Source organism: Apaloderma vittatum, unplaced genomic scaffold (genome assembly GCF_000703405.1).
Source record: "Apaloderma vittatum isolate BGI_N311 unplaced genomic scaffold, ASM70340v1 scaffold13159, whole genome shotgun sequence".
NCBI classification, from domain to species: domain Eukaryota; kingdom Metazoa; phylum Chordata; class Aves; order Trogoniformes; family Trogonidae; genus Apaloderma; species Apaloderma vittatum.
The window spans coordinates 79,813-88,781 of record NW_009735964.1 but is presented as its reverse complement, the minus strand read 5'-3'; positions in this window follow the sequence as shown (position 1 = coordinate 88,781).

Sequence of the window (8,969 nt, the reverse complement as noted above, 5' to 3'; positions counted from 1 at the left end):
ACACTGAGTCTCTGAGTTAATTTCTTACTTAATCTCAAAAATAAATAGATGTGTGGATTTTTTCCCCCCAAATGCAAATCCTCCTATCTTGTCTTTTATGCTTTATCAATTGCAAAAATTCTGTGTATTGAGTCCTTCCTTTGGTTACACGAAGCCGCTTCCCTATCTTGTAGGTTTTCTCTGAAACAACCTACACTGAGGAAAAAATTGTGGCTATGCAGATGTAACTTAGATAACAGACATACTGATGATCCATCAAGGAGGCTCCTCTTTCTTCTTCAGCTGCACTGGCACTCAGGTTATGAAGGGATCAAAGACTAAATCAGCAGACTTTCAACACAGAGAGGGAGAGAGTCCATTTTTTGCTCTTTTTGTATGTTGCCTTCTTTATATAGTATTGGTGATTTCAGCATGAATTTGATTTACCTAAATTTTGGAGGTGACTCAGTTTATATATATTGTTTGACTAATGGGTACAAAATAACTGCTTTGGGGAAACATATGAATTTCAGGAGTGAATATGTACCCTTATGCAATGCAGAAACTAGGTATTTTTACTTAAGTGAACAGGAATCCTAATACTTCACAGTATAAAATGACTCTTATCCCTGAAAGCAAAAAGAAACTTTTCTCACAGGTGTGCTGTTACCCACTGTTAAAGTTGTATCCTTCCTCCAAAGCATCTGCAGCAGCTGCCTTCAGGGCTAGCAGTCTTAAGTCAGATGGCCTGACTGCCAAAGAAAATCCAACTATCTGATTCAGCGCTATCCGTGAGAGCAGCTGCTATGTACTGCCACAGCCAAGCTCTGCAAATACGTACAGGGAACTCTTATGTTCTTGAAGTAAACTAGAGCCCACAGAAGTAAATAGGATTGTATCGTTTCACTTTGGAAGACTGTAGAAAGATCATGATTTCATGCTCCCTTTCAGTCTGCTAAGAAAAGAAGATGAGAAACGTTCTGTACTCAAGGCTTCTAACAGGTACTTTTAGAGTTGCATTATATCCCATGGTTGGTCTTTCTACAAAAATGCTCACTTCATAAAGTGTTGAGATTAAGTGCTCAAAAATCAGAGAAGCTTTAATTAGCACAACAATACTTCAATCCACTCCGCTTCTCTAACAGCTTCCTAAAATACTTCACATTTTATTCTAACACGAAGACAATTATGACTCTTGAATAGAAAGCTTTTACAGCTAGAAGATGAAAATGTAATTGTAGGAGGTATATTTGGTGACCTCCTCTCACTAGGTAGGAACATGAGCACATTTGGCTTTTGAGCAGAGGAGCCTGCAGTTGTCATTGAATGAAATAGAGAGAGCTGCATGAAAAAGGCTGGCTGATCCTTAAAAGGAGGACAGGTCAAGGACAAATGTGTTTCATGGGTCACCATTTCCATCCTAACTGGTTAAGAGCATAGTGTGTGGAATGGGAGGTTCACCTGTATTCAATCCACATAAGAAGCCTGCTTTGTGACACCTAGATGCAACATGAAGTGGGGTTTAGTGCCCTGTAGTTACCTAGGCTGGTACCATTGATACAGCCTACAGTGCACTCAAAAGACTTAGTTAAACATCTTTGATTTGTACAGATAATAAGAGGGCGAATGCCTGAGGGCTTGACAATCCAAATGTTCCTGCTGTAGTGGGTGTATGGGGGGGGTCCTTTGTTATTTCAGTTCCTGTAAGATGTACCTCTTTATTTTTTATCTTGATACGTACAGACAGGTTCACCAGTGAAATAAGAGGATAATCTCACAGTTACACTCTCAAGTGGTGCTCACATCCACATTCATGGAGTCACATTCTGCTTTTACAGTAGCTTGATTACTTTTGGTACAGTTGTTTCTGTTTGACAAGGAATACATAAGGCCATAGGTCAGCATAAGGCTAAACTTCATTACGAATAATTCAGTGGTGAGCATGACAGAAAAAACTGTCATCCAAAAACTTAGCTGTCTAGACAAGCCATGGGAGGATTCTCCAGCTGGTTTTCCATGAATACGAAGAATGCAATATAGACTTGAACTATTTTTTTCAGGTTGGAAAAACTTTCTTAATTTATTGAACATTTAGCTCATTGCTGCTTGGCCATTCTGAACACAAATCTGCACATAAAATTCTACACTAAATTCTGAATGAAGGATCTTCTGGATTCTAAAGGCATTTGGTTCTCTGCATGTTCTACATTGATGGTGGGAGCTGAGACTGTCAACAGGGTCCTGCCTCCAAGTGGAATCACTCAGGCAATGGTAGGTGTTTAGATGCATCTTTGCATTATTCTGGTGACTTTGACCCATCCTTTCTGTTTTCAGTATGCAGTATTCCTCTTCATCCCAAAAAAGCCAATTCTATCTTTCAAGGGAGGTAGCTTTCCTTTGGTTCCTCTTCTAGTTAGCCAAATGTTGTTATGAACTTGGATTGATGAACTTTAACTATTGCCACGGCTTTTGATGCAATTATATCACTTGCAAGTGTCCCTGAAATTATTCAGAGATATGTTTATTTCCCACTATTCTGATATCTGGAGCTTCAATTAGTGTCATTAAGTTTGGTTGCTTCAATTGCAAACTGTTTTTTTCAGGAATTAGAAAATATAAAAGGGGAAATAAATGCTTCCCAAAACGTACTTGAATGGCTTCTTCCCAAGGCGGGGGTATTTTTGAAACTTTTTTTTTTCTTTAACTTAGTTACCTTGGCATTATGCATTTGGGAAAGAATAAAAAAATATAAAAGGGTGTCCATTGCTTGGGGTACGTGTCTTTGTTATGATTATTTAGATGATAAAAATAGCTGGCGTTCCAAGAGAAGAGCATTTACTGCTAATGGGGCTTTAACATAAACTCTTGTGCTACTTCAGTCCCTGTGCTATTTCAGTCCTGAGGGGATGAGGTATGAATATTGCAGGAGCAGCCTCTGGGTATGTACAGTAACAGTATAACGTTTAGAGGGTCATCTCTCTGCAGTGTGGTGGCCATGCAGCTCTGGAGTAACAACCACAACTGGTTACTGGCGTGTCGTAATGCAACTGGAATGGAGTGTTGGTCACTGAGCTGAGAGCCTGCTTAAGACTCCGGAGTCAACTTGGGTCCTTGCTTCAGTAAGGCAATGGTTCAACAAAAGAATGAATTAACTTTAAGGCTCCAAATAAAAAATAAGACAGAAATCTTTTTGCCTATGAGAAAAACACTACTGTGGTAGAAACTTGCTTGTGTTCAACATATTGTGAATAGGCTAATGTCTTCCAGTGGACTACATGCCACATTGGCTTCTGTCATTTTGACTTTAACATTTTGCACCTTTTTCCTCTATACATTTCTTTGGCCTCCTGCATTTGAGACATAAAACTGGCATGAAACCAGAAAACTGCCATGTTTTTTGTGCTGTGGCTAGTCTGTCAGAAACATAGTTGCATGCTGTAGCTTAGGGTGAAATACGTTTTGCTTGAATGCTGCAGCAAGCCTATGTGTTTGTTGTGGAGACTTTGAAGCCGCTCATTCAGTACTTCTGGGGTAGTGTTGAATCAATCTCTAACATGGCAGTAAGGAGCATCCTGTCAGCACGTGGAACGCAAAATGCAATGAGATCTTGGTGTTGTTAAAGATTCTGATATTTTCCTGGTGTCTGGGCAGAACTGGAGTTCTGTTCTGGTCTACTTTGGCTTTGTGTCTGTTTGTCCTCTTAAATTCATGTGTTGTTCTCGTGGTTTGGTAGCATTCCAGTGTGCTGTTGAAGAACAGCATATTTTGTCTCAGAAGTAGCTCCATTTAAAAAATGGGAAGGGAGCTTGTGTGTCAGTTTATTAAATTGGTAAAGGGTTTGATGACTTTTTGGGATGGCACGTGCTATGTTTATATATGGCATCAATCTGTATATTGGAGGATACTAAACTATGGTAGTCAATATCTTCAATTAATAATTAATGGTAATAAATGGAAGCTGGCTATCACTGCATAGTATACAGTCACTATTGCTAACACATATACAAACCATGCATTCTGTCTGATGGTGCTGTGATGTATTTTTCCTGGTCTTCAAATGTCTGTGATCTCATTTATTTATGACACTTGAAAAAGGCTGTTGAAATCTACCAACATAAAGAGTCACTCCGTCCTGCTTCAGAACAGATCAATGTGTCCACACAGCCCCACAACCCAGGCTGGAATATTAGTGATTGGGAGACAGGCAACAGAGTGGAGGGGTGTGAGTCTTGTCTCTTTGTGGCAATACCCATTAAGTTCTTACTCCTGTGACTTGGGTACCAAAATGAACATGAGAAACATGGGAACTGAGGCTTCACTACCTGCATCTTGTGTAGCTCTTTGCTCTTATACAAAATGAAAAATTCCCTGGTACAAATCAATATAACATTTCTTCTGAACTAATTAGCTGAGGGTCATTCCTATTCATATCTGATAATGTTTTATATAAAAAAGAGCTTTTGTATGGCCAACAGGGAAGAATCTTGCTTACCAGATTCTACTGTAGTACAATAAATAGGGAAAACTCCCTTCTTTTAAAGGAGAGATGTGTCAAAGTGACACCAAGTACATTTTCATCTATTGGTGACTCTGGACAGTATTCTGTGATCAGACAGAATGTCTGCTTTAAGACAGTAAAATTAAAAGTTGGAGACAATGAAATATATACATGAACATCCTTTATTTTGCCCATAGGCTTCATATCCATAGGGAAGACTCACATTCTTCTCTTTCACTGAATATGGATTTGAACTTAATTTGAAATAGTTTATGAAAAACAAGTGATTGCTGGAGAATTAATTTGGTATTATCTAAGATACAGAAGAAATACCAGATTTCATGGAGACATTTACAGAGCAAGTTAACTTGTTAATTCCTACTCTTCTCCAGAGTATTTTAAACACTCCTCTGGTAAAGCTAGTGTAGCAGTATCAAAAGATGTGATTTACTGTAGTGGAAGTTAATACGCTCCAGGCTTTATTTGCTTTTACAAGAAAGCCTAAAACCTCCTGCAGATAAATATTATCTAGAAGTATAGTGGAAGAAATTAACTATTTCTCTCACAGTAAATCTCTGCTATGACACTTGAAATCTGTTCTTGTATCTTACTTTGTGCAAAGCATTGTTAAAACCCATACCAGTATTTTTTCTACAAACACGACCTGCATGCACTATGGAGGTTTTGTTAGTGTTGTAATACCACTGAATCTTCTCTAATGCAGTCTCAACCACACTAGAACTCACACCCGTGGTGAAACACTGAGGAGCACTGATGATGATGATGATGAAGCAATTAAAACTGGATCATAATCAGCATTAAAGCTGGATCTTTTCAGAGTATCATGGCTGGCAGGATGTGACTGACTTTACATCTCAACAGAAGTTATTAGATACGTCTCATGGAATTTCTTTGGTTGTTTTCAGGGTGGGGCTGTCTTGAGACACAAAACCTAACCAGATAATTTTATGGTCACAGGAGAATCTTAGTTCATTTTAAACAATCAGAGAGCTTGCTGTGCACAATAGCATGGGTGGTTTGGGCCACTTGGCTCATGGTCTAAGTCTTCTATAACTGGGAAGGGTACATCAGAAATTGACTGAGCCCTGCATTGGCTGAGCCAGTGTTTTCTTTCTCCAGGACGGTGCCAAGGGAGGGAATGAAGCCCTTGTCTCTGTAGCAGAAAGGCAGACTAAGGACTGCTTAGATGCTCAGCTGGTTTAAATAAGTTGAGTTCCATGAGTTGCGGCCCTGTGAGATTACCAGTGTGAAGAGAATGAGCAGGCATCAGTCATGAAATTGTAGTACAAAAGCAGCTTACAGTAGCAGAGAGCAATTGAGGGCATTTGTCTGCGAATACCCATGCATTTCCGAGCTGATCTTTCCAAGTGCCCTAAATTCCTGTTGAGTTCAGCACCTCTTAATATGTTACTGAGCAGGAATTATATTAACAATGACAGTAGACACTGTTGTTTGAATGATGTTCTGTGGTTAGTTCAGATAAAACTTGTGTGCTTGTTATTCACTCAAGGCAGGGTCTGTTGGTGCGAAGCAGCAAGTAAAATGGAGCCCTGGCTCCCAGGGGTGTTACTACACTAAAAATATGAATTAAAACAAAGGTTGTTGGTTTTTTTTTCATAATCTTGGTGATTAGTGTCCAAAATAAAACCCTCTCTGATTATTTCTATTCAGTAACATCTGGAGTGAGGCAGGTGTTTTATGGATAAATGGGAGAAAAGCTCCCTGCCTCATTTTGTTTACAACCTGTATGAAAAGCATTTCTGTGGAAGCTGAAATTGTGACTGGCAGGGATATGGAGATAAAAAAAGGTCTTGCTATTTCTCATTTGTTTGAACTTTTCCAGGGTAATACTTTTTATAGAATATAGGGAAGACTGATTTATTCCTTGCTGTACTCTTTCAGGGTTTCTGTTGAGTAGTGTGAAGTCAAGCTCAGTAGAAGCAGTAAGATGCTAGTTCTTTTACGGGTCTGCTGGGAAAAGAATTTGGTAAATGACTCTTTGCTTATATATATGGTACAGAGACACTATAACCTATTGATAATGTGACTAAGTTACAGCCTAACAAGTAATTGTTTTAGCCTTCCCTGTCTTCAGGATGCATAGCTACATTAAAGACATCGACAAATACACTGTCCAACACTGTTGACCAGGGTGATGATTTGCTCTGACAAAACAATTTAATGCCTCTGTCACTACCCAACTTTGCAGAGTCCTTGTCTGTAAAGATATAGAAAATTCCTGATGAGCTGGTCTCTAGGGCATACAGGAGTTTCTTGTGGTCTGTGTGGTCTCCTGAACTTCAGCCTGCCCTATGTAGCAGAAGCACCACAACGGGTAAGTGAGCAGGCTTCCCTAACTGCTGATAGAAATCTGTGCAATTACTTGACTCTTTAATCACATACAGATGGCAAGAAGTGTGGGCTTACTTCTCGTCATGGGACTGCATCACATGGCAGGCAGCAAGGCTATGTAGTCTATATCTCTCTCCCATGGCAGAATGAGCAAGCCAGCCAGGGCTGCCAACAAAACCTACTGCTGCACCCATCCTCATTTTGTAGTGGAGGGGAAAGATGACTGGAAAGCACTCCCAGTGGCCCCCTTTGCAGTTCCCGGAGGAACACAGCAGTTGTTTTACAGCTCTTGGCCACATGGACATTTGGGTATGTGGCTTGTGGAATCCGGAGAGTTTTGTCCTCTTAGGAGGGTGAAGAAACGGTGTGATGTAAAAAGCAGTTATGTAGGGCATCCTGGTCCCTGCCCTCCCTTTCCCTTGTGTCTCCTCCTCACTGTTCCCCTCACCTTCCCTTGCATCCCCAGTTTCAAAATTCATGTTATCTGTCAAGATTTCCACAGACCGTGGTGCTTACCTTTTCTCAAAGGGCACAATGTGCTTTTGCCAGCAACAAGGAGAGGGCCTTGGTCTGTCTTAATCACATGATTTCTCTGTGATTTAGATGTCTTGTAGCAGGTTTGGGTTATGACAGTCTTGAGGCTAGTGAGGTGAGATCATTGCTCTGGAGCGATGCAGGTCAGTAGCATGGCAGGAAGCAGGGAAGGAATATATAATGTAGGGAAGACAAAACTGGTTTAGTTGTTTCTGCTTCCTCATATTGGCTTTCCAAGGACATGGACATCTGTACTTCAAGCTTCATGATACAAGGAGAATTAATATACTGATTCACAAAGTGCCAGAAAGGGATATTTGTCATTTTCTTTGCACTCCTTAACAAGAAGAAGGAGTAGTTCTCAGGAAAACCAGGGATGAGCAATATTGCTGGTTTCATTTGTATTGAGCCAGGTATTGAAAGTTGTTTTTTCTTGCTCAGCAGTAGTACAGATTCACAGAAATGCTGAGTTTGGGAGAGACCTCTCTTGATCATCTAGTCCAACCCACAGGCTCCAAGCAGGGTCTCCTAGAGCCAGTTGTGAAGGACCATGTCCAGTCATGTTTTGAATATCCCTGAGGACTGACACTCAACAATCTCTCTGAAAAAGGTGTTCTGCTCTTCAGCCACCTTCACATAAAACCAACAAACAAAAGGTGGTTTTCTTATGTTTAAGCGTAATTTCTTGTGGTTTGTTTTGTACTCGTTGCCTCTTATCCTGTCACTGGGTGCAACTGAGAATTGTCTGCTCTGTCTTCTTTACGCCCTCCCCATCAGTTATTTATTGGTAAGGTCCCCCTGAGTCTTTCCTTCTCCAGGCTGAACAGTCCCCAAGCTCTCTCAGTCTCTCCTGGAGCATATGACAGATGCTGCAGTCCTTTGATCATCTTTGTGGGATGTGTGATCGCAAGTGGGACAGCGTGATCACCAGTAACTGTGAATTCAGACAGAGGCATTTGGAGACCCATCTCTACTCATACATGCCAGATTAGTAGCTTGGAGTCAGTCTCTGGCTGGTATGGCTGGTAGTCCAGTTGTCTGCACAGGAACCTCAGACAAATACACGTGTAGGACTGACTAAGTCACCTTGTATATATTCTTATATGCATTCGCATCCTCATTTCTGGTACATGAAAATTGCTTTAAAATTATGGTGGTTCAGTGTCTCTTTCAAAAGTTACACAGGTAGTTATAGTAATGAGAAATACTCTGGGTATAAATAGACACACACACACACGTGCTTTGGGATTTATTTCTTTTACTGAATGCCAATGCAAGGACCAAACTCCAAATCTAGAGGAAATATCCTTCATGTTTCTTGTCCTTAAAGAAATTATTAGCATGGGAGAGACCAGATTGATCTGACGCTGATTCAGTTCACTTTAATAGAGTTTATTCTCTGCAGATTTACAAAGATAAAGACTAAAACAGAGATGTTAATAAATGAGAGCAAAGATTCTAAGCCTAGGAGTACAGATTCTCAGGACTGGACTTTCAGTAGACCAGTGATCTAATCAACCCTGCGAGATTTATAAGTACCTTGTATATATAAAAGCTCTCAGTGTAATGAGAAGTGCTGTAGCTC